At 52.4% G+C, this 26,394-nt stretch overlaps 1 protein-coding gene across 6 annotated transcripts in view; it reads left to right on the forward strand.

Annotated features, from left to right (window-relative positions):
- Positions 1 to 26,394, forward strand: part of FAM110A (family with sequence similarity 110 member A) — a 131,653-nt gene that overhangs the window by 46,410 nt on the left and 58,849 nt on the right. Inside the window, exons 3-4 of one of the 6 annotated variants that reach the window (XR_003967638.1) lie at positions 15,008 to 15,108; positions 16,119 to 16,158. The exons of 4 other annotated variants lie outside the window; for them this stretch is intronic. The gene's annotated coding sequence lies outside the window, so the exon portion shown is untranslated. Of the gene's footprint in view, positions 1 to 3,499; positions 3,641 to 15,007; positions 15,109 to 16,118; positions 16,159 to 26,394 lie in introns of those variants that run through there. One more of the 6 variants, XR_003967640.1, reaches the window with a different exon arrangement.

Consider the following 26,394-nt stretch of genomic DNA (forward strand, 5'->3'; position numbering starts at 1 on the left):
TCCCAGTAATGCTCAGGCTACTCAGGTGCTCTGGGACACCTGATTTTGCGAGCGATGAAGGAGGTCATCACAAGACGCGTCCCAGACGCATGGCGTTGCTAGGACTAGTTTTGTGATGGCTTAGGCGTCGTGGTGAAGTCCGTGGTCATGACTCTGTTCGGACCGGGCTGCTCCCTGCCTTCGGGGGGGTGCAGCTTCTCCCTGCGAGATTTCAAAATGGGGGAAGGAACGGAAGGAAGGAGAGAAGGAAGGAACAAGGCAAGTGTGAAGAAGGGAGGGAAAGAAAGGAATGGAAGAAGGGATAGAAGGCAAGAAGGACAAATGGAAGAGGGGGCTGGATGGAAATAAGGCGAGAAGGGAGGAAGGAGAGCAGTCAGAAGAAAAGTCAAGGCCAGAGGGCACCAGGGAGAGCCGTCTGGAGCCCCTGCAGGTGTGCTGGTTGCCATTATAGACCCCCGCACTGTTGGGAGTCCCCTCTGTGACCTTTCCTGGCTGTTGTATTGAGTGGTGTCCCCCTCCCCGCCCTCCTGCTCCTCCCCCTCCAGCTGAGGCCTCCTGACCTCCAGGAACTGGCTGAGCTCTGCTCCAGGTGGGGGACCAGTGATGGCCTGATGGGGGCTCCAGGAGCAGAGGTCAGGGCCCCACGTGATCCTGGGGCTTTATTTTCATCCCTTAGTGCTTTGCTGCTTCTGGAGGGGGGCTCTGCCTTGCTCTTTGGGTTCTCTTCACTCCCTCCCGCCTCCACCCCTCCAGACGGAGGTCTTGGCCCCATTCCCCCAGCCTGTGACTGTGGGCTCGCAGCTGACAAACCTCCTGGTCCTGGCTCTCCGTCCAGCAGTACAAGCCCTCCCTGTCTGTCACCAAACAGTCAGGACGGCCTGTTCCACCTGGCAGGCTGGCTACTGCCCAGCTTAGTCTTGGGAAGTGCGCACGGGCTCTGACACCACACTGCCTGAGTTCAAATCCTGCCCCTTCCTCGCTGTGTGGCCTCGGGCAAGACCCTTTGCCTCTCTGAGCCTCTGACTCCTCATCAATTAATGGGCACAATGCTAGGACCTACCTCTTGGATGGCTTGCTGGATTATACGAGATCGTGCACGGAAAGTGCTTGGCTCAGCGCCTGGCGGCTAGTAAGCACCCGAGACCTGTTAGCTCTTATCCAAGGTCTATCTTTCCATATCTTTCCAGAGCCTGTTCGGCCGTGGGGCCGTGGGGTTCCAGAGACCCCGCCCGGCGCCTCCTGCATTAACCCCTCGATGCCTAGTGTCACCTGATATGACTGTTTCAACGCAAATAGCACCGAGCCCTGATCTCATACCACTGCCACCCGTCCCCGTTAACATTTAATGAGGGCTCATGATGGGACAGGCGTTGTATAATCCCTTTCAAATTATGGCTCCAAAAGCCGTGATAGTCTTCTCGTCAAGAAGTGGGGACTGGGGGCGCCTGGGTGGCGCAGTCGGTTAAGCGTCCGACTTCAGCCAGGTCACGATCTCGCGGTCTGGGAGTTCGAGCCCCGCGTCAGGCTCTGGGCTGATGGCTCAGAGCCTGGAGCCTGTTTCCGATTCTGTGTCTCCCTCTCTCTCTGCCCCTCCCCCGTTCATGCTCTGTCTCTCTCTGTCCCAAAAATAAATTAAAAACGTTGAAAAAAAAATTAAAAAAAAAAAAAAAAGAAGTGGGGTCTGTGTTCTCACTGTGTTTGGAAGTGGCCATGTCACTTCTGCTTGCATTCGGGGGACACTCACTCTTGGAACCCAGCGGCCATGCCGCGAGGAAGCTCAGGACTCCAGGAGAGTCCACACGTGGGTGCTCCGGCCAATAGCTTCAGCTGAACTAGTCTCGATGGCCAGACGTGTAAGGGAAGACGCGTCTAGATGATGCCGGCCCCCAGGGGGGGGGGGGGTCACCTCTGTCCAGCTGAGGCCCCGGCCACCGTAGAACAGAAGGAAGTCAGGTCCGGTGTGCCTTGTGTGAGTTCCTGACCCCTAAGAATCCGTGAGCCCGGGGAACGTCTTGACAACACTGTGTTTGGGGGGTTGTTACGCATCAGTAAATAGCAGGAACCCCCACACTGCCTCACTGAAACTCTACGACAATAGCAAGCTGTTGTTCCAATCACCTCCATTTCGTAGCTAATGGAATTAAGACCCAAAATGCTTCGGGAAGTTGCCCGAAGTCACAGAGCTCTTTTTAATTTTTTTTCTAATGTCTATTTACTTTTGCAGAGAGAGAGAGAGAAAGAGAGAGGGCATGAGTGGGGGAAGGGCAGAGAGAGAGGGAGACACAGAATCTGCAACAGGCTCCAGGCTCTGAGCTGTCAACACAGAGCCCGACGCGGGGCTCGAACTCACGGACCGCGAGATCATGACCTGAGCCGAAGTCGGATGCTTAACCGACTGAGCCACCCAGGCACCCCCGAAGTCACAGGGCTCTCAAAAGCCGGGATGTGTGTGTGAGTCTGACTTGGAAGCTGTGCCCTGAAGAATCATGCCATGTCCTACAAAACCTGATGGGCCAGAGGTGACTGGATGTTGTCTTGAGGGCCCTGGGGGACTGTGGGAAGGCACTGAGGTGATTTGTGAGATCAAGAGAGGACACTAAGAAGCTCTCTTGGGTCAGGGAGACTGGGTGGCTCAGTCGGTTAAGCGTCCGACTCTTGATCTCGGCTCAGGTCGTGATCTCACGATTCGTGAGTTTGGGCCTCGTGTCCAGCTCTATGCTGACAGTACGGGGCCTGCCCCTTCCCTGCTCATGCTCTCTCTCTCTCTCTCTCTCTCTCTCTCAAACAACAACAACAAAGCTTCTTTAAAAGCTCTCTTGGGTATCGTGTGGAAGGTGGGTAACGAGGGGCTGGAGGTGGCCCACAAGAACGGACAGTGCCATTCTGCCATGGCCCCTGTCCTCTCTGCCCTGCCCCTCAAAGCTGCGAGAAAAGCAGTAGAAGCCCTGGTCTCAGGCCCGCAGGAGCTCTGCACCTGTCCCAGCTGGGTCCAGCCAGGGACGCCAGCCAGTTGGGCTGATCCAGGCAGCCTGGGCCAGGAGCTTCAGGGCTATTGTGAGCAGGACATCGAAGGCCAGCAGAGGGGCACCTGGGTGGCTCAGCTGGTTAAGCATCCAACTTCAGCTCAGGTCATGATCTTGTGGCTTGTGAGTTTGAGCTCTGTGTGGGGCTCTGCACTGACAGCGTGGAACCTGCTTGGGATTCTCCCTCCCTCTTTCTCTCTGCCCCTCCCTTGCTTACACGCTCTCTCTCTCAAAATAAATAAATAAACTTCAAAAAAGAAGACCAGCAGAGTCCTCTCCCCCATTCCCCTGGAGGTAGGCCACAGAGCTCCGAGATCGTTTGTGCTAACCCGACCTGTTCGTTTTGGAATTGGCCATAAGTGGCAGAGAGCCCAAAAGAAGAGTGACTTACAGGAGACAAACACTGGTTTCTCTTTCTTATGAATGGTCTGGAGGCAGGCAGCCCTAGGCTGACAAGATGGGTCCTCAATCCCCAGGGACCCAGGCCCTTCTTCTGTCTTGTTCCACCATCCTCAACACCTCGTGGTCCAAAGTGGCTGCACATTCTCCAGCTATCATGTCGACATTCCAGCCAGAGGGAAGGAGGAAGAGGCAAAGAATATCCCCTCTCTCCTCGAGGATCTCTCCCAGAAATTGCAGGTGGGTAGTCTCCTTACTCCTCTTGGCTGGACTGGAGACACACGGCTATACCACTAACTACGAGAGTTAGTGTGGTCTTGATTCTGGGTGTCCACATGCCTAGCTCTATCTAGGGGTTCTAATACTGGGCGGGGGGGGGAAGGGAGGTAATGAGCATGGGGAGCCACCCGCCCTACCCGGCAACCTGGCAGCCAGAGTGAGTGTTTTGAAAATCAGACCAGATCATTTTACTCTGCTGCTGAAAATCGTTCCCTAGCTCCGTCTGCTTCCAGGATAAAGGTGACATCTCCATTAAGTTCCCAGGGCTGTCTGCCCAATCTCACCGTAGCCCACCTCTCCAGCCTCACCCCCAATCCGCCTCCGCCGCTGAACTCAAACCGTGCCCACCCCCACCCGCACCTGGGGCTTCCCTTGTGCTCTGGTCATTGGGGAAATCCAAATAACCCGGCAGGATTAGCTACAGAGGCAGTTAATGACTATAGGGCTGTGGTTATAAAACCCCTACCGCGTGCCCGGTGCCTACGTACATTTTCTCATTTTCATCCTCACAGCGGCCCTGGAGTGGGCCACAGTCCTGCTGAAAGTGGCGGGGATTCCACAGTCCAGCTTTCAGATGGGGAGACAGAAGTCTCCGGAGGGAAGGAACCTGCCCAGGGTCCTACACCCCATCAGCGGCACCCCATCTCTGCGAGACCCTTGCACGCTCGGCTCATTCATGCAACAGATATTTACTGAGCACCTACTGGGTACCAGGCACTGTGTTAACTCCTGGGATCACAGCCATGAGGAGAACGGGCATATAAATCCCTGCCTCTCGTGCAGCTGACGCTCTAGGGCAGGGATGGGGGGAGGGCGAGACCAACACGAACCGAACAAATCAGCAGCAGCTACCGGCTTCCCTCCTTTTTCATTCCTCCCACAAATATTTCTTGGGGACCTCTATTTCTGTAAGACACACACAGTCCTGACTCTCCTGGAGTGAGAGTCTAAGGGTGGAGACGGGCACTACATGAGGAGGCACGTAAATAAGCCAGATACATTCAGATTGAAATAACGGCCGAGAAGAAAAGACGGTTAAGTGCCAGGGAGTGGGGGGCAGGCAGGGGGGGAGGGTGGGGCAGTGGTAGTCAACCTTAGATGGGGTGACTAGGCAACGCAGCAGGGTGTTCCAGGTAGAGGCGCCAGCATATGCAGAGGTGCAGAGGTAGGACAGAGCTCGGGGCATGGGAGGAGCTGAGAGAAGGCCAGGGTGGTCGGAGCAGGGTGGGAGGGGGCAGTTCAGAGGGAGAGGTTGGCAGGAGGGAAGGGGCTTGAGAAAGCCACCGAGGGGCACCGAACAGAGAGAGGGATGACCAGCCCCCTGCGGGGCACCGCTCTGGGAGGCCAGTCATAGCTGCACCTGGGGGCTTCCCAGCCGGATCCCCAAAGGGTAGGGGCTGAGTGCCTGCTGGCATGGCGCGCCTGCCTCTGCAGAGAGAAAGCCCCCCCCCTCAACCCCCTGCAGTGGAGTCCCCCTCGGCGGTGCCTCCACCTGCACAGCCGGGCAGGGCATTGTGTGCCGGCTCTGACTGGCGTACCTGGTGCTCTCACTAGCCTGCTGGCTGCCTTGATTTAGGGGCTCGTGCTGGCTGGTTCTGGAGACTATTCCCTGAAGTCTAACCAGCTGGCACTAGGGTGGCCGAGGAGGAGGAAGCAAGCTCTGGGGATGGCCAGGGAAGAAACCATCCTTCGTCCTGGCAAGTCCACAGGACCAAGAGAGAAGTGTCTTGAGCATCTTTGAAATCGCGGCCTTCCCTTCTCTGGCCACCCTTCCCCTTGACAGAGAGCCTGGGGGCTCAGGCAGGAAGCAAGGTTCAAGTGCCAGTTTAGTGGCTATGCTTAGAAACGCTCTCTCCCTCTCTGAGCCTCAATTTCATCTGTACAATGGCAGAGTTGACCTGGCGAAGCCCATGGTGTAAATTCTACAGCCAGACTGACTCTTCACTCTCCCATCCGGTGACTGTTTGAACTTAGCTAAGTTACTCAACCTTTTGGTGCCTCAACTGACCCACCTAGAAAATGGGGGGTATAGTAACGGTATTTATTTCCAGGGTTGCGTCAAGATAGAGTTATGTGTCTCTGTTGCTTGGAACAGGATCTGCCACACGATACGGGCTACATGTTTTAACTCTGATTGTTACTGCTGTTCAAGTCTTTAGAGAAGGTTGTGCTAGAAAGACTTGCCGGAGACAACTAAGTCCGTTTGTTTGTAAACTTTTGGTCTTTGTTTGGAACAGAGAAGCTCTGCATTGCTGAAGAGAAATTTTACTCAGAGCCCCAGCTGTTCGAAAGGGATGGGAGGGGGGTGCCTGCCCCACCTGCTCCCCCGTCTCTGTGTCTGCAGCTCCCAAGGGGGCTACTGGAGCATAATTTGAAAACCCTTGCTCAGTTTGTCTCCTTGAGCTCACAGTCAGGGAAACTGAGACTGAGAGAGAGGCAGGGACTAGCCTGGACCCCACAGGGAATAAGTCGCCCAGCCTAGCTCAGAACCCAGATTTTCTGGTTTTCTCAGTGCAAGGCAAGGGGCAGGGGCTAGGAGAAAAGCAAGGACCAGAAGCTGCTTAGGGGACTGGGTGCATTGTGGCATCGAGTCATTAGCATGCAAATGACATGCAAATCGATGCAAAACAGCATGTTTTATGCTAATTTGCAGAGTCGAGAGCTTCGACATTTTTGGTAACAGGGCAGCAGTCCTGGTCCCTGGGCATTGCCGAACACGCGTCCCTTTTTTCTTTCTTTCTTTCATTATTATGATCAGGGGCCCCGATATCTTGGTTTGGTTGTAACCCTGCCTCTTTCCGGCCAGCCTGGCTCCTGTCACCCTCAAGGGCTCTCTCCCTAATCCCCTGATCCTGCCTGGGCCCAGGCACAGGCCTGGGCAGTGGGTCAGAGAACCAGGACTCAGGAGTCGCCAGTCAGTGCCAGGAGGTGAATCCATCCTGGAAGCCACTTCTCTAGGAGTCTGAAGGGGCTGCTGCTCCCCTGTGCCAACTGGTCTGTGGACATTTGGGACACAGCCTCCAGGACCCCCAAACTGTCCTTAAACCCTGGTTTGGTGCTTCCCCTGAGCAATCATGGCCGCCGTGGCTCTTGTGCCACTGTCCGTTTAGGGCTGGCCTGCCTCACAGTGGGGTGGACTGTCCAGGGTCTGCTTCTTTATTTATCAGATCACCCAGTGCCAGGGACACAGGTTTGGGATGTGTTTGGTAGTTTGAGGACTGACTGAATCAATACATGGAGGTCTGGAAGTAGAGCGGATGGTAAGCTTGCAGTCTCTGAACCCAGACAGCTTGAATTCAAATCGTGACACCACACTTTTTGAGAAAATAGTCGTACTGATGGGTAACATTAATTGAGCACCTACCGTGTTCTAGGTGCTTTGCTTTGTGTTACCGGGCGTGCTGTCTCTGATCTAGTATCCTGTAAGGTGGGATACTATCGCTCCCTTATCTAAGGTCACATGCCCAGGGAAATGACTAAAAGGGCATTTCTATTTGCTGAGGATGAGTTCCTCACCAGGCAGTGGCTCAAAGCCATCAGGGTGCCAGGCCTCTACCTACACTATCAGCCAACCTTTTGACACTGTTAAACTTGACCCAAGCCCTGTGCTCCTAGAAAACAGTGACGGTTAAGAAATCCCCCCAACCTTTGTTTTCTGAAATTCCACTACTCTTCTCTGTTCAGAGAAATGGTTTACCACAAGCAACCACCTTCCTCACGTGACTTAGACAAGACCCTTGTCCATCTTTCTCTCCTAAGACTCAGATGACTTCCTGTTTGCCTGTGACCTTTCTCCTTTTGCCTGAACCTGCTGTTCAAGCCACCCCCCCACTTTCCCATTCTTTGTCTCATGGTTCACTAGCTGAGATTAGAACTGTTTGTCCCATCTGAAAGTGGAAACAAACATTTAACCCTTCAGCTGACCGAGGAGCCTCCCCCCCCCCCCCCCCCCATTGCAAGACAATCCCAGCTCTAAATTCCCCGCCTGTAACCTGTGTACTCTTCCCTGTAAATCTAAGGAGAACCCACCCTGCCTAGACATGCTGCTCTTGGGATCCTGGGTGCCCTCCCTACTTGCAATAGCTTGAATAAAATCACCCCTCCACATTATCGGGTGTATTTGGGCTTTGACACTTTCCACCGCATCATTTTCCACCTACAGCTTCGGCCCGGTAAGGGTCCTGCGTGTGACCTTGGGGCACTTCCTTAGCATGTCTGTGCGCCCGGGATCCTCCTCTGCAAAACGGGATGCTCAGCTCACTAGCCCTACCTCCTCAGGTTGCGAGACCAGAGATCACACCAGGAAGCGCTTGGCGCGGTGCCCGGCCCAGAGCGAGCGCTCCAGAAATGTCAACCATTGTGCGCGCAGGAGAGCGGCCTGGACGGGGCCCGCGGGGGACACACGGCAGGCGGAAGTGGGGGTCTGGGGGTCGAAAGCTCATCTGGAGATCTATGCTTCCCTCCCACGCTGGGGGTGTGTGTGTGTGTGTGTGGGGGGGGTGCCCGGTTCCTTACCCCCGCCCGTCCCCCCCATCGCAAGCTGGGGCGGGGGGGGGGGGGGCACACTCCTCACTGCTCCCCTCCTCGCCGCCCGTCTTTGATTGTGGCGAGCAGCGAGTCGCGGAGCAAATTAACTTTTTGCACACTTCATTATGCGTCGCCCCGCGTCCCCAGGGGCCGCGGCCCCGCCCCCGCCCCGCGCCGACTACTTGATTGGGCAATTAATCTTCGCGCCCCCCGCCCCCCGCCCCCCGCGCGGCCCCGGGCCTTTGTGCGCCTGCACGCGGGCCGCGGGCGCCCGCCCGGCCGCCCGGTCTGCTCGCGCTGATAAGGCGCCCCGCGCCGCAGGCCCCCGCCTTTGTCAGGGCGCCGGGAGGCCCGGCCGCCGCGCTGCCGTCTCGCACCCCGTCAGCGCGCCCCCGCCCCTTCGGCTCGGTCCATCTGTTTGAGCTGCACAATCCTCCAGCGGCCGGGGGCTGGGGGGAGGGGTCCCGCTCCTGGGCAGGGAGCCAGCACCCCCACTCCACCCGGCCGCCCCATGTGTGAGGAGTGACGCCCCCGAGCCCCCAGACACACACACACACACACACACACACACACACACACACGCTCGCGGGGCCGCCCAATTAAGCAGTGAGGTAGTAATGAAGAAGGGGGGCCGCGAAGGAATGGGGAGGGGCTTCCCAGCAGTGTCCAAAAGAGGGGACCCGGCCACCCATCCTGTTCCCCAGGTGTGTGTTCCCCAGGTCTGGCTCTTGGCTCGGGGGTCTGCAGGCTCCAATGGCTAGAGTGGTGGTGGAGGCGGATGGAGGGTGGGAGGGAGAGTCCCCGGGAATTTGTCTGATACGTCGTGCCTCTTTGTGCATTTTCCTGGGGCTTTGCCAACCGTTGACCCAGCCTCAAAAAAGCAGCCTGATTCCGGTGATGTTGAGAACCCGGGTCCTACATGGAGGGTAAATACGAGGCTATTGTGGAGGCCAATGGCAGGGGGTGCAGAATGGGGTTCCGAAAATCCTCCCTGCCCACTATGTGAGGTTGTGTGTCAGAGAAGGACTCAGTGCCCAGCGGTACAGAGGTGATGGACCAGGTTGGTGCAGCGCTGGGCGCACAGCAAGTGCTCACAGGTGTTGGCTCTTGGTATTTCCTGTGGTTTTTCCTGGATGGGCACAGGGCCACAGTTGAAAACTGATGGCTAAGAGATGGTGCCGGAAAGAGGCCCTTGAGTTTCATCAGTCTCCTGCACGGTGGGGTAGAGCCGTGCCTGGGCATGAGGTCAAAATGTGTGGCCTCTGCAGAGCTTGGGGTTGGGGCTGGGCAGCGTGGGGAGGTGGGTGTCTGAGGTCCTTGGGACGCGCCTGCACCCGCGTGCCGGTCTGTGGGTAGACGATTCACCCACCGTCTTCGCTAGTTCTCATGGAGGGTGTGACCCAGTGTCCAAAGAATCCCTGCACATGGGGCCGGAGAAGCACCTTGGTCCAGGCAGACCACCGGCAGCACTGACGGAGCCCTTGCTGTGCACAGAGCCCGCAGTCGCACCACCAGATGAGGCCGGCGTGAGCAAAGCAGAAGCTGTTGGCTCTGCCCTCACGGAGTCCCAGTCCGGTTTGGGAGGTGGATGAGAAATAAGAGAAACACGTAAGACTTGAGGTTCAGCGGGCGATTAGAGCTGTAGATAAAAACAAAGCAAGGCAGCTGATCATGTGTGGACCCCACCTGCTGGACCCCTCCCTCCCGCCCCCACCACAACACCCCATTCCTGGAGCAGTGAAGGCTGCAATCCTGGGCTTAGAGATCTACCCCCTGTGCACCTTATCTCCCACGCCCTAGGACCCAGCTTCCCTAGCTGGTCTGGGGCTGTGGGGCAGGGTTCCCTGGGATGACGGGCAGGCCTCAGTAGGCTGCCGCCTGTCCCCCCATTCCCGTGAAGCTGGTGGTGGTGGTTTCCTCTGATAATGACAGCCTCCAGTCTTGCGTGACTGAAAGGCCTCACGGGCCTACCGTCCAGAAGGGGCCCCGTGAGCGGGGGCTGAATAAAAATGGAGAAATAAGAAATACAGCCTCCCTCACCACCCCACCCCCCCTCACTCCCCTCATTGCTACAGCCCCTGAGGCCGAGGGTGGATAGCTTCTCGGTCCCTTTGCTGAGCTGAGTTAGTTAGCTGGGTATATACACCTCTGTATGGATACTAAGGTTAGGGGACACTCAGAACCAACAGAGGAATTACAAAAATTCTGTTTGACTCTGAACAGCCCCCCTCCAATCCAGGCCCCCCCCACCCCCCCAGGTTTAGATCCCTCCTCAGCCCTGGTCCCTGATTCTGATGTTCTGGCTCTGAACATCCCCACATTCTAACGTTGTAGGCCTTTGAGTTTCTAGACTATTAACATTCTATGCATCTTGCTCGAACATTCTGGATTTCTGCCCCTATGCTCTAAAATTCTGGGCCTCCAAGATTAATTTTGTTGGGTTCTAACCATTGAAATCACAAATAAAGTCTACATGCAAAGTCACATAATACTAGTCATAATAATAGCAATTAACACTCTTTCAATCATGTTTTTATTCAACAGTTTGGTTTTTTTTTTGAGAATCTTCTAAGTGTCAGACACTGTTCTAGGCATTATACAAATAAATAAATTGAAATAAATAAATAAATAAATAAATAAATAAATAAATAAATATTTATTCATTTATTTAGAAGGTGATGTGTGCAGGAGAGAGGGATAGGAGTGAGGGGTTGCAGTTAAACGTGATGATCAAGGTAGGACATACGAAAAAGGTGACATTTGATTTTCTATTTGTTCTTTTTTTTTTTTTAATGTTTATTTATTTCTTGAGAGAGAGAGACAGAGTGTGAGCAGGGAAGGGGCAGAAAGAGAGGGAGACACAGAATCCGAAGCAGGCTCCAGGCTCTGAGCTGTCAGCACAGAGTCTGACACGGGGCTCGAACTCACAAGCCTTGAGATTATGACCTGAGCTGAAGTCAGATGCTTAACTGACTGAGCCACCCAGGCGCCCCTCTATTTGTTCTTTCAATTATTGAGATTTGAAATCTCAGTCTATAATTGTGGATTTCTTTCTCCTTGCAAGTTTATCAGTTTTTGCTTTATGTATTTTGAATTTCTGCCATCAGGGGCATAAACATTTAAAATTGAGATATGCTTTTGATTAATCGATCACTTACTCATTATAAGATGACTTTATAAAAAATCACCTTATATCTATCCCTGGTCAGAATCTTTGCTCTGAAATAACTTCTTAACTTTTGTTTAATATTAAATTAGCCACCCAATGTTCTTTCTTTCTTTTTTTTTAAAGTATATATTCTGATCCTTTCAGGAGTTGGATCACTGAAAGGTCACAATGATTTAGTATTGGCTTTCTCTAGACTAGGTATTCAAGTGAGCTTTTCTTTTTCAGTGTGTGTGTGTGTGTGTGTGTGTGTGTGTGTGTGTGTTGTGTTTTGTTTTGTTTTTGCCATCCTTTCTCCTTTCCCTTTCTGTTATGAGCTGAATTGTGTCCTCCCAGAATTTGTATGTTGAAGGCCTGGCCTCAGAATGTGACTATATTTTGTTGATAGGGCCTTTATTGTGGTAAATAAGTTAAAGTGGGGCCTTTAGGATGGCCCCTAATCCAATCTGACTGGTGTCCTTACAAGAAGAGGGACTTTGGATGCACGAATAGACACAAGGGCTGGGTGCACATGAGGAAGGACCATGTTAGGACACAGTGAGAAGGTGGCCATCTGCAAGCCAAGAAGAGAGACCCCAGAAGAAACAAACCTGTTGATATTTTGGTCTTTGATTTCCAGCCTCCATACATGTGACAAAATAAGTTTTTGTTCTTTAAGCCATCTAGTGTTCTTTTGATTAGTGTTAGCATGGTATATAGTTTTCCATCCTTATACTGTTGACTTGTGTCTTTATATTTAAAGTGCTTTTTGTTTTGTTTCCTTTTGTTTTTTGTAGGTGGCACATATTTGGGTCTTTTTAAAAAATCCAATCTGACAATCTCTGCTTTTTAATTGGAGGTGTTTAGACCATTTACATTGAATGTGATTATTGATATGGTTAGATTTAAGTCTATTTGCTCGTTATTTGTCCTATCTGCCCGTTTCCTTTTTCTTATTTTTCTGCCTTATTTTTGATCAGTTGATCACTTTTTATTATTCCATCTTACCTCCTTTGCTGGTTTATTAGCTATAATTCTGCAATTTTATTATTTCAGTGGTTACATTAGGATTTATAATATATATCTCTAACTGACCACAGTCTATTGTCAAATGATATTATACCATTTCATGTATAGTATAAGAATCTTATAGTAGTACACTTCCCTTTCTTTCTTCCTTCCAGATTTTGATTTTATTGTCCTACATTTTACTTATGTAAATGTTACAATGGCACTTATTGTTCAACCAGTAAATTATCTTCTAAATACTTTAAAATAATAAGGAAAAATCTTATATATTTACTCATGTAATTAACATTTGTGGTGCTCTTTATTCATTTGTGTAGATTCACATTTCCGTGTGGTATCATTTTCCTTCTGTCTAAAGGATTTCATTTATCATTTCTTGTAGTGCAGATCTGTTGGTGAAGAATTCTTTCAACTATGTGTGTCTGAAAAAACATTTTTATCTCACCTTCATTTTTGAAGGATATTTTAACTGGGTATAGAATTTTATGTTGACACATTTTTTTTCTTTCTTTGAGTTCAAAGATTTGCTCCACTACTTTCTCCCTTAGCTCATGTCCAACAAGAAATCTGCCATCATCCTTATCTTTGTTTCTCTCTATTTTTAAAAGAATATATTTATTTTGAGAGAGAGAGAGAGAGGCAGAGAGGGAAGGAGAGAGAGAGAATCCCGAGCAATCTCTGTGCTGTCAATGTAAAGCCTGAAATGGGGCTCCATCCCACAAATCGTGAAATCATGACCTGAGCCAAAATCAAGAGTTGGTTGCTTAACCAACTGAGCCACTCAGGTGCCCCTGTATTTTTTTTTAAGTTGAATTTCATACCCAGCACAGAGCCCAACATGGGGCCCAACTTGGGGCTTGAACTCATGACCCTGAAATCCAGGCCTCAGCTGAGATCAAGAGTCAGATGCTTAACTGACTGAGCCACCCAGGTGGTCCTTTGTATCTCTCTTTTTAAAATATTTTCCTCTTTGTCACTGGTTTTGAGCAATTTGATCATGATGGATAATTTTCTTTCAGTTTCTTGTGCTTGAGATTTATTAAACCTCTTGCATCTGTAGGTTTATACCTTACATCAGATTTGGAACATCTCAGCCATTCTTTTTCAAATATTTCCTTTGGGGACTTCAGTTACACATTAGGCTGCTTGAAGTTGTTCCACAGCTCCTGATGCTTATTATTATTATTATTATTATTCCTCTATGTGTTCCATTTTGGATAGTTTCTATCTGCTATGTCTTCAAATTCACTAACCATTTCTTTTGCTGTGTTTGGTCAGCCATTAATCCCAGCATATTTTTCATTTCAGACATTGCAGTTTTCATTTCTAGAAATTCAATTTGGATCTTTTACTGTCTTCCATGTGTCTCTTTAACTTTTAAACATACAGAATACAGTTTTAATAACTGTTTTAATGTTCATAGTCCACTACTTCTGTGTCAGTTCTGGGTCAACTTCAATTGATTCATTATTGTCCTCATTATGGGCCGTGTTTTTTGTTTCTTTGCATGCCTGGTAACTTTTGTTTGGATGCCAAATGCTACGAATTTTGCCTTTGTTGTCTGCTATATATTTTTATATTTCTATATCTTCTTGAGTTTTGCTCTGAGACTCGGTTAGATTACCTAGAAATAGTTTGATGCTTTCAAATCTTGACTTTATGATTTGCTGAGTGGGTCCAGAGCTGTGCTTTGTTGAGGGCTAATTCATCACCAATACTGAGAAAAGACCTTCCTGAGTACTATAAACAGTGCCCCATGGGTTATTAATTTTTTTTTTCTATTTGGCTCTATTTTTGGTCCCGTGTGACTCCTGGACAGTGTTCTCTAGTCTTCTCCCATGTTTTTTTCCCAACCCAGAATAGTTTTATCAGACAAAAGCATCAACCAGTGTTCAGCCTAATACTCCAGGGGGACTTTCTGCAGCTCTCTGGAATTTTCTCTGTGTTCAGCTCTCTCCTTTCTGATACTCTGTCCTGCAAACTCAGCTTTCCTTGGTCTTCCTGGATTTGCAGCTGAATTTCCTTAACTCAGGGAATCTTCTGGGTTTCACCTGGGTTCCCTTTCCCTGTGCTAGGATCTGGAAACTCTCCCCAGGCAGTAAACTGGGGACTTCATAGGGCTTTACTTTGTTTGCTTTCCGTCCGTTACAGATCACTATCCTTTATTGCCTGGTGCCCAGTGTCTTGAAAACTATCATTTCATATATTTTGCCCCGTTTTGTTGGCTTGTTTCAAATGGGAGAGTAAATCCAGTCCCTGACGTTCCATCTTGGCGGGAGCAGATGTCAAAGGGGACATTTGAACACAAACAGGAGGGGATGGGATGAACCACCCGGGGGCTGGGGGAGAAGAGTATTCTAGGCAGTGGGAACAGCAGGTACAACAGCTCTGGGAATGTGTGCCTGAGAGTGTTGGAGGAACAGAAGGAGGCCAGTATAGATGGAGCAGGGATGCTGGGGGGAGGGGGGCAAGAGGCGGATGAGATACCAGCTTGTGTAGGACATTACAGGCCATGGTAAGAGCCTTGGCTTTTATACCAAATGAAATGGGAGCTATGGGAAGGTTTGGGGCAGAGGAGGAACATCTTTTGACTTACATTTTACAGGATCTCGGAGTTGACTGAAGTAACTGAATTAATTGAGAGACGCAAGAGTGAAAGCTTGAGACAGCTGGGAGCCGGTGCACTACAGCAGGCAACAGATGATGGTGACTCGGATACACCATTAAGGGGGTTATTAATTAGGAGGGGGCTTGAGGGAGACTTCCGGGGTGCTCTCATGCTTCTCTGTCTTGACCTACGTGGAGGTTACATCATGTGCTCACTGTGTGAAGATAACTGTTAGATGTGAGGGAAAGGAAAGGGTCCAGGATAATGCCATGGGAGGGTTTGAGAATCTTTTTTTCCACGAGTGTAGTTTGTGTGATGGATTCTGGAGCTACGGGTGGCCCACCTGTGCCTCCAGGAGGTCAGAGTCCCTGAGAGTGAAACTAACAATGAAGAAATCAAAGTCAAGATGGAGGGAGGGATGGGGTCCTCACATTAACATGTCCGCACCTGGATCCAGCCATGCCTGAAGCCATACCTGAGGCCATGCCTGAAGTACTCTGGCCTTCTCAGTTATATAAATCAATATTTTTTTTCTTTCTCTCATTTGCTAAAGAGTTCAGATGGATATGACTTCCTTGCATGCTTTCCTCTGTGTACACCATCCCAGGGACCCTCCATAGAAGCTATTTCCTGTCTCTTTTCAACACCTGCCCTGTACTTTCTTTCCTCTGGACATTTGCTCCTGGGGGACCCTATTTCTAGAATGCCGTTCTTTCCTTGCCTCCTGCTTTCCAAAACAGTCCTCCTGTTCAAATCCATCCCAATGTCCCTGAAACAGCTGAAAGCCAGAGCTGGCAGGGTCCTTAGGTACCAACCCTCCACATATTGTATGGATGGGAATATCGAGGTCACTCTGTGAGACATGGGCAGATTTGTGGCCTAATGACCCCAGGGGCCTTCTACGATCCTCTGTTCAGCCTTTTCTGTCCTTACCCTCGCTCAGGGCTGAACAGAACTCTTTTATTTATTTATTTATTTATTTATTTATTTATTTATTTATTTTAATTTATTTTAAAAAAATTTTTTTAAACATTATTTATTTATTTATTTATTTATTTATTTATTTAAAAAAATTTTTTTTTCAACATTTATTTATTTTTTGGGACAGAGAGAGACAGAGCATGAACGGGGGAGGGGCAGAGAGAGAGGGAGACACAGAATCGGAAACAGGCTCCAGGCTCTGAGCCATCAGCCCAGAGCCCGACGCGGGGCTCGAACTCACGGACCGCGAGATCGTGACCTGGCTGAAGTCGGACGCTTAACCGACTGAGCCACCCAGGCGCCCCTGAACAGAACTCTTCATGACAGTTTACATCCTCTCTCGCACTGCTGGACTTTGTACGTGCATTTCCTCAGCTTGGGATGCCTTCTTCCTCCCTATCCTCCTGGATAACTTCCCACTTGAACCTGGAGACTCTACTCAAAGGTCGGACTTCTGGAAATCTTCCCTTATTCCCAGGGTAGGTCAGTGTCCCGCCAGGTGCTCCCATGGCCACCCCTGGTGCCCCCATGAACCTGTTCATCCCTCTGTATTGTGGGTGTCTCTTGTCTGCCTTACCTTTCGGGCAAGGAAACCGCGGTGGTTATTCCTACAAAGAAGGTTCCCGGTCAGCATTTGTAATAAACAAACATGGACTGAGAAAGGACCCTGCTAGGGTAGGGGACCAGTCTTGGGCTGGAGGCAGGAGTCCAGCCACCCCCACTAACTAGCCCTGTGGCCTTAGGCAAGTCATGCCCACTCCTGGAGTCACTCAGGTTTTTTTGTTTTTGTTTGTTTTTTGTTTCTTTAGCTGTAAAAAGGACAGGACATCGTAGTGTTTAAAACCTCAAGCAGCCTGAATTTGAATCCTGGCTGTGTGACCTCAGGCAGATTACTTAAGGTCCCTGGCCTCAGTTTCCTCGTTTGCAAAATCAGAATAATAAATGTACCTGCCTTGTAAGGTGTTTGTGAGCGTTAAATGAGTGAATATTTATCAAGCTTTTAAAACTATATTGGCACATCACAGGAGAATCCCCAAATGATAAACATTAAACAACAGAAACCCTTGCCTTCCTGAGAGGAGAGGAGAGGAGAGGAGAGGAGAGGAGAGGAGAGGAGAGGAGAGGAGAGTCACAGACCAGAAAGTGCTGTATGAATGGACTCTGATTGCTCTCAGTAGGTCAGCTGCCTGAGAAAGTCCCATTCTGACCCTACTTAGGTGTGGGTCCTCTCTGGGCCTCAATTTTCCCGTCTGTAAAATGGAGGGGTGAGTTTAGGACCGTTAGGGGTAAGATGCTTAGCCTCTCTGAGGCCCGTGGCCATGTCTCTGGATAAGTGCATTTCTGTCACGGGGTCCTGGTGAGGATTCCATAGGACAAAGTCTGCAGAGCACATGGCAGCCAGGCCTGACGTGGTGAGGGCTCAGCAAGGATGCCTGTCCTCACTGCCACTGTTATTCGGGCCCTTGCATTCCAGGATGCCCTGGGGCAGAGCCGGACAGGGGATACGCTGGGTACCCATAAAGGAAGGTGCTAGCACATCGCTGTACTGCCAGTTTAGAAAAGCGAAGGCAGCTCTGTGAGGTGCCCACCTGCCTCCGAACCTTACCCGATGGGCGGTGACATCAGCGAGGACAGGATCATGCCCACTAGAGAAAGAACAGGGTATTACCGTGCCACAGGAATGGGCTGTGGCTGCTTTTGTGAGCCCACGAAGGCCTTGGGACCGACAATATCCCTGCCACACGTGACCACCTCAGGGTGGTCACCTACCACCTGCTGGGGCCTGGGAGTGGGGGGCTGAGGTGAAGAGCGAAGACAAGGTCCGTATCCTGGCTGCTCCCCCTTCTTGCTGTGTGACCTCGGGCAAGGCAAGTCCCTGCACCCCTCTGTCTCCCATCTCCTCACTTTGCCACATGGTGAGGGTGTAAGCACCTTAGATGGGAGAGTGTGGCTCCAGATCAAGAGGGGTGACGGTTGGCTTAGGCTGGGGCAGGGAGGCCAGTAGCACGAACCATTCCCAGGCCCTTCCCCAGAGTAAGTGAGAGGCAGTTGGGAGCCCAGGGGCCTCCCTCCAGGTCCTGAGGTGGAGCACAGACTGGCTGGCGGAGGCCCAGGGCTCATCTTGGGATGGAGACAGATTGGCAGACAAAGGCGAGGCAGGCAGGCAGGGCTGGGGTGCCCCTGGGGAGGGAAGGGAGAGGGAGGGGTGGGGAGCACGAGGGAAGAAGCAGGGCTGTCTGCAGCGTCACAAACCCAGGGCCTGTGAAGTCTCCAGCTGGGGACTGGGACTGGACCCTTCCCCTGAGTGGGGTGCGGAGGGGGGGCCCGTTGGCTCACTCCTCTGGATTTTGGGGATCATCCAGGCAGGAACCCAGGGAGCGAGGCTGTGATAAAGCATTCTCGCCTTCCCACAACACACACCTCCGCCCTGGCCACCCTGCTACCGTGATGTCTTAACCACAGCCCTCCTCGAAGACAGCAGTCCTCGAAGTTCGCGGACGTGCGTGTTGTCCAAGTTCCGGGAGAGGCTGCTGCCGCCGCCTCCGGGATACGCTTTGAGAACCACCACTGTATCGAGTGCCCAGTCAGTTTGGGTGCCCCTAGGTGCAGACACCGGGACGGAGCTAGCATAGTAGGAGGCTGGCTGGGTCACGGTGCTTGCGGAAGAGGGAGAGGGAGAGCTTCAGCCACTGTGCAGGGCTGGCGACGTGAACCCAGCGGAGAGTTCCAGAGAAGAGCTGTCGCCTTACAGGAGCCCGACGTTGGACAGCCGCGGCCAGACCCGGGTTCCCGAGCCGGCTCGGACACCGGCTGGGATTGCCTGGGAAAAACATGGCCTCGGCTCAAAAGCCGAGGGGGACCCTGAAGGTGCCACAGCTGGAGGCTGTCAGCTCACTGCTGACCTTGCCCCCGAGGGACACGTCCTTCTTGAGGAGAGACTGAGCGCCCCTTCCGTGGCTGCCACAGGCATCTGCGCTGTGCCAGGCTCTGGGCGGAGCATTTTCCTGGGTGAATGCAGTTTCAGACCCAACCTGCTAACTCACGTGTAGCTGTCCCCACTTAATAGATGGGAAAAGTGAGGCACTGAAAGGTTAAGTGACCTACGTGCCCTATAGCAGAGCCAGGATTTGAACCCTTCTCACGCCAGAGGGTTCCTCCCTTGCAACTACCCTGGAAGCTGAAGAACGTTGGCCTCTTTTACCGCTGGGGAGTCTCAAGTATGGAGGGGTCAGTGACTTCCCTGGTCCCGCAAATAAAGGAAGCGGGAGCTCTGGGATTTGAACCGTGCTCTGACCCATCTCGTCTAATTTCAAGGGACCATCTGCTGAATGTTTCCAAGGGGACGTAATAGCAGAATCTGGGGCTGGAAGGAGCCTCCCTAACAATCTGCCGGTGGGAACACGGAGGCCTAGCCATGTGTCAGTGCTTTTCTGAGCCCTCAAAGGGGCCCCTGTTGTGTGCGGGGTCTATCCACCCATCATCCATGCATTCAGAACACAATGAAGGGCACCTGTGGGTCAGCCCTCCAACCGTGGGCTTTTGGTGCCGTGGGGAGGCAGACATGGTACAGGGGAGTCTGTGGAGACATCGGGGCTGCACTGGGGATTGGGCAAGGTGACGGACACATTTAGAGGTACGTTCCGGGAGGCTTCCTGGAGGAGGTGGCCTGAGAGGAGAAGTGAGAAGGGCATTCAAGGCAGAGGAAAGAGCAGAAGCAAGGCTTGCGGGTGGGAGAATTCATATGACTTTGAGGGAATTGATCAGAAATCAGCAAGTCTTGGGGCACCTGGGTGGCTCAGTCGGTTAAGCATCTGACTTCGGCTCAGGTTATGATCTCGCGGTCTGTGAGTTCGAGCCCCACGTCGGGCTCTGTGCTGACAGCTCAGAGCCTGGAACCTGTTTCCGATTCTGTGTCTCCCTCTCTCTCTGACCCTCCCCCATTCATGCTCTGTCTCAAAAATAAATAAATAGTAAAAAAAAAAAAAAAAAAAAAGAAATCAGCAAGTCTGGCATGCTGAGATAATAGGGGAAGGTGTGACCAGGAATGAGGTAGAAAGTGGAAGACTGGCCTGGCCAGTGTGGTCAAGCACTGGACTTGAAACATGACCCCAGCTCTGTGCGGGGTAGGGCCACTCTCTGAGGGAGAGCTGTGAATTCCAGAGTTCTGAATTCCCCAGAGTTTCCTCTCGCTTCTCTGACTCCTCTGTGGGTTCTAGCCCCCATAGGATGGCCCCCATGATCTCTTCTGACTTTGAAGGCCTTGTTGACTACTAATCAAGTTGACCTGTGTAACCAGCAGGGTTTTGTGGAAAGTGGCAGAGTGTGACTTCCAAGGGTAGGTCACGAAATCTCTTGCGGCCTCTATCTTGGTCTTGGGTCTGGTCCCTCCAGGGGAAGCCAGCTGCCATGCCATGAAATTACTCAAGCATCCCATGGAAAGACCTTCATGGAAAGGAACGGAAGCCATGCCTCCAGCTGTCACCAACATGCAGTTCTTAGGAATGAGCCACTTTGGAAGCAGATTCTGCAAGAAGCCCCAGTCAAACCTTCGGATGAGTGCAGCCCCAAGACCAGCCAGCCACACTCGTCCCAAATTCCTGACCCAGAGAAATCACGAGGCCTGTTACTATTGTTATGAGTCACTTAGTTTTGGGGTGATTTGTTCTGCAACATCAGATAAAGAGGGCTTCTCTACATCCTTTGTTGGTTCCTTCTGTTGCTCTGCCTTGTGTAAATTGTTCACCCATTCATTCACAAATACTTACTGAACACCTACTATGTGCCAGGCAATGGAGATTCCAACAGGTTACAACACATTGGGCCCCCCGCCCTCAGAGCCCCAAGATTCAGGCCTTCTGTTCTATGATTTTCTAGATTCATTAGGTCACTGTTCAACTGTTTGAGCCCAATCTCTCTGAGTGACCTTTTGGGAGACCTAACTTCTTTTGAGAGTCTGATAAAAACCAAAGCCTCTCCTCCAAAAAGTTCGGATATGCAGAATTAAATTGGGGTACAATTTCAGAGGGATCCCAGGCTGTCTCAAACTGGACCTTAGGTCTCCCAACTCTGAAGTCCCCGGCTGGCCCCATGGACATGTAGCCCCAGTGAGGAGTCAACAGTGCCTCAGCCTCTGAGTTTCCAGTGGCTTCTGCAGGTAACGCAGGCCATGCAGAGAGCTCGGTGGAGGTTGAATGCTGGGCCTGGGCTCTCTTCCCCTCTCCTCTGTGCTCTCCGAAGGCTGCCCCTGCAGGAGGCTGGCAGGCCTTGGGCTGCCCTGCCTGGGAGGCATGGTTAAAAGGAAGAACGTGGAGAGGGGGCACCTGGGTGGCTCAGTCAGTTAAGTGTCGGATTCTTGGTTTAGGCTCAGCTCACGATCTCACGGTTCATGGGTTCGAGCCCTGCGTCGGGCTCCGTGCTGATGGCACAGAGCGTGCTTGGGATTTCTCTCTCCCGTTCTCTCTGCCCTGCCCCAGCTGTCTCTCTCTCTCTCTCAAAACAAACAAACAAACAAACATAAAAAAAGAAAAAAGAGGAAGAGTGTGAGAGCCCTTTGGTTGGGTGCAGGCCCATGTGGGGCCGGCCTGCTGCTGAAACTGAGGGCTCAGCCTTATCATGGAGGACAGAAGCTAGAGGGTACAGAGTCTGAGAACACAGCCTCAGGGCCAGACGGTGGGTTAGAGCCCTGCACCGAGAGCTTCTCAGTCCCTTTCTGACCTGGGCTGCTTCAACTTTGAACTGGAGACAGTCCCCCTGCAGGGTGGCTGTGGGGCAGAAAGAAGCCTTCTGAGGCCAGGCTAACAGCGGGGCGCCGTGCCAGGAGGCCCTCCAGTTCTGCGCCTCCCGTCTGCCCCCCCACCCCCACCCCCACCCCCAGCGGCTCTGGGCCATGGCTGGCTCAGCAGCCCCTCTCAGGGAGGCCACTGTTTCCAGAGGACCAACTGGGTCTGGTGTGGTGGTCAGGGCTGTTCCCAGCCCGGTGTGTGACTCAGGAAGTAGCTCGTGCAGGTGGGAGTTGGGTGCGGGGGAGAGGGGAGGGGAGGGGATGGAGGGACGGAAAGTGGTCTTGTCCAGCCCTCCCCCCCACCCCCCCCCCCCCGCCATGCTTACTTCTCCTTAATTCTCTCCACTCCATCTTTTCTATGATCTTTTCTTTCCTTCCTTTTCTCTTTTCTTCCTTCCTCTCCCTTTTCTCCTTGTCTCCACTTTTTTTTGGTCTAGTCTTTCTCCTTCCCCCTGCCTTTCCCACCTCTTCATCTTCATGATGATTAAGAGCTTGGATTCCTGCTGCCCTGGGCTCGAATCTCAGCTCTGCCACCTACTGGCTGTGTGACCTTGGGCAAGTCACATAATCTCTCTGTGCTTTGGTTTCCTGAGCTATAAAATGGGATATGGTATCTGTCTTGAAGGTTCCTCTGAGGAGTAACTTAGACCAGGGCCCGGCCCCTTGGGTGCTAGGTGGGAGTTAGCTGCTCACCCTTAATGTTCTTCCCTCCCTCCTTTTCTTCTCCTGTCCGCGCTGTCTCCCTCCCTCCCTCTCTCCAGACCCTGTGCCCTGCGCTTACCCCTTCTCCACCAGGCATCCTGGGCTCCTGCCCCTGCCCTCCCGGCCGCCCTGTCCTCTTACTGCCGGGAGGGGAGGGGGGCCCAGGCTCGGGGCCAGGCTGCCCCAGGAGCAGTTGCCAAGCCAGGTGGTTGGAGCTCTTCCCCGGGCCCCGCCCACCCCGAGTGCGAGGAGCTGCCTTTGTGCCACCGAATGACAGCCTCTCTTGGAGCATTTGGCAAAACCATGCATCTGGCCTGGGTACAGCTGAAACACTCAGCCCGGGAGGCAGCGGCCTCAGGAGGCGGGGCGCTCGGGGGGTGCCCTTGTCCTCCGCTTGCACGGCCCTGCATGAAGGGTGTTCCCAGCCCCACAGGGACCTCCGGTGCCCGGCGTGGTGCCCATCACGCGGCAGGAGCTCAGTCAGTGGGTGTGCATGGATAGCCATACCAGCGGCCGGAGTCCCTGCGTTGTTCCAGTCCCTGCTGTAAGTGCAAATTCCTTGCGTCCTCACAGCCGCCAGCCACGGCAGAGACCGGTATCCTTCCCCATTTTAGAGATGGGCAAACCGAGTCGCAGAAAAGTGGAGGGAATTGCTGCAGGTTGGACGAGCGAGTGAAAGGGCAGCTGCAGGAGGAAGGCGTTTTGCGGAGGAGGCAACAAGATGAGACCGGCCCACAGACGTGAACCCGGGAATCCACCAGTACCTCTCGGCCGTCAGGCCCACGGGGCTGGGGCTCAGACGCGGGGTGGGGGACCCTTCCTCCTCCTGCGGGGCTAGGCTAGGAAAAGCAGCAGGAACCGCCGTGCCCAGGGCGGTTCAGCGAATGTCTCAGTCTTCACGGTTGTTTGAGAGCTTCGTCCTTATTTGCCCGGTGAGAAGGCCGAGGCCCAGAGAAGGCAAAGGCCGCGCCCGAAGTCACACAGCCAATACGCGAGACTCCGAAGTCCCTCTTTTCTGTCTTCCAAGGCGGAGGCCGGGGGTGGGGGTCGAAGAAAGGGCCACGCCCCCTACCACCCCTCCCTTCGGTTATTGCTGTCAAGGCCAGACCCCGGCGCCCTTCTGCCCACCATTTGCGGAAAGGCCTCTTCGCTTCCTTCTGGAAGCCAGGCCCTGCCAGGGATCACTGTGCTCATCTCTCTTCCTTCCCTTGGCTTCTCTTCCCTCCCGCCTACCTGCCTTTTAATTAAGATCTGAAATACAGTAAAGTACCCGGAGCACGCGCCTCTAACGTGTGCAATTCAGTGAATTTTTATGCAAGTACACACCTGTGTAACAACCATCCAGATGCAGATAAAGAACATTCGCAGCCACCAGCACACTCCCTCCTGCCCATCCCCCGGGTAACCACTGTTCTGATTTCTGTAAGTTGAGGTAGAGTTGACACACGATGTCACATTACTTGCAGCTGTATCCTTCGTGTCCGTTAGACAGACGGGTATAGACCAGAGAGGAGAGGTTGGCCTGCTCACGTCTCAGAGCCCGGCGCCTGTGCACGTGGCTTTGAGCGGAGAGAGGTCGCAATGGGCACTCGCTAGTGCCCCGCCCCCCGCCCCGCCCCCTGCCCGCTCCCCGCCTGTGCTTTATTTGTCTGATCAGAGAAAATGCCAAGTCCTAGCTCCCTGGGCTAGGCGCCTGATATTGCTTATCCAGAGGGTCTCACAGGGATCCTGGGATTTTTGCAACCCAGAAAACGTGAGGAGGGTTGACTCCCTGCAGGAGCTCGGGGAGATGCTCGCTGTCTGTCCTGGATTCAGTAACGTGCTCCCCCCAATTCATATCTGCTGGGAACCTCAGAATGTGACCTTATTTAAAAAAAAATTTTTTTTAAATGTTTTATTTATTTTTGAGACAGAGAGAGACAGAGTACGAGCAGGGGAGGGGCAGAGAGAGAGGGAGACACAGAATCCAAAGCAGGCTCCAGGCTCCAAGCCATCAGCCCAGAGCCCGACGTGGGGCCTGAACCCACAAACTGTGAGATCATGACCTGAGATGAAGTTGGACGCTCAACCAACTGAGCCACCCAGGCGCCCCAGAATGTGACCTTATTTAGAAATAGGGTCTTTGCAGATATAATTAAGGTGAAGTCAGACCGGATGCGGGTGGATCCAAATCCGACTCGTGTCCCTGTAAGAAAAGGAAAATCTGGACACAAGCACAGACATACAGGGAAGAATGCCATGTGGTGACAGGGGCAGAGATTGGAGTGATGGGCCTACAGGCTGAGGAGTACCAAGGATTGCGGGCACCCCCCACAGGGCCCCGCTGACACCTTGATGTCGGACTTCCGGCTTCTGGAACTTCGAGATAATACATTTCTGCTGTTTTAAGCCAGTTTGTGGCACTTTGTTACAGCTGGCCGCCGCAGAAAACAAATACAGTGTCCAAGCCTGAGGTCTGGGGTCTACCGCCTTTGACCCTCAATCTGAGTGGGGTCCATCTCAGGAAAGGGAAAAAAAAAAAACACCCGAACACACAAAGAAGCTGCCGAGGATGTCCCAACAAGAGCCGAGAGCTCAGGGCACAAAGGCTGGCCTTATTGGGGGTAGAAGACAGAAAAATACCTCTCAGATGACCCTGACATGACACAAGCACGTTCCAGAGTGTGACACAACCACAAAATGAGCAGTTTGCAGCTGCCACGACGGCCGAACCTTCTGCCAGGCAGATCTGCTTTCTCCTGGCGACAGCTTCTCCTGGTTTTATTGTTCCCATTTTACAGATGCGGAGATGGAGGCTCTGAGATATTAAGCGACTAAAGCAGCAGGAGTGACGGCCCAGGCTTTGAGACCTTGTGACCGTGGGTGCATGACTCCCCCTCCCTGAGCATGCTGTAGCTGAACCACAAGTGACGAGATGCACTCCTGATGGAGCTACGTTTTCTAAATTTTTTTTTTAACGTTTATTTATTTTTGAGACAGAGAGAGACAGAGCATGAATGGGGGAAGGTCAGACAGAGGGAGACACAGAATCTGAAGCAGGCTCCAGGCTCTGAGCTGTCAGCACAGAGCCCGACGCGGGGCTCGAACCCAGGAACCATGAGATCATGACCTGAGCCGAAGCCGGACGCTTAACCGACTGAGCCACCCAGGCACCCCGCAGCTGTGCGTCTTTCACCGGTTAAGGTGTAACTTCACGGAGCAGGAAGTCTGATCAATAATAAACAGCAAAGTCAAACAAAGGTACGTCTCCCCCGGAATCAGGTGACTGGTTCTCTGGGCGGATCAGACAGCGTCTCAGAATGACATTGAAAGGGCACATGAACTTCCTTTTGTCTCACTTCTAGGTTTTGGATATTTTTCTTTGCGGTGGTTACCTCTACTACTGCGACTAGTACTAGTGTTATGAGTTCCCTTCTCTCTGCTGAAAGACAGCTCACCGACCTCACAGGTTGTTCAGGAGGAACACACGGACCCCAGCGCCCCCTTCACCCAGGGACGGAGGGCGGAGCCTTGGCCCCCAAGGGATAGTCAGGGACACACTCAGGCCAGACAGCAGATATCCCCCCAGGCTGAAGCGGGGCCGGGGGACCGCCTTGTTGTGTTAACCGTGCCAGGGAAAAGATCTGTAGCACGCGCCTTGCGGAGGGGAATAAAGCAGCCCGTAGATGATAGGTAGTGGTGATACCGCGTAGGTTCCTACATGTGCGTGTATGCGCTTGTGGCGTAGATGCATTTAGAAGTGTGCATGTAGAGAAAGCCCTCCGGAGAAATACCGCCCCCCCCCCCAGCTCGGTCACGGTGTGGGGGTGTGAGAATGAATGAGGAACAATGAACCCACTGCATTGTTTAAGTTCGTTCCCCCCAACTTGTTTTCCTGTGCGACTCTTTTCCTGTATGTGTTTAAAATGTATTCAGATAT

This window comes from Lynx canadensis, chromosome A3 (genome assembly GCF_007474595.2).
Source record: "Lynx canadensis isolate LIC74 chromosome A3, mLynCan4.pri.v2, whole genome shotgun sequence".
Taxonomy (NCBI): Eukaryota; Metazoa; Chordata; class Mammalia; order Carnivora; family Felidae; genus Lynx; species Lynx canadensis.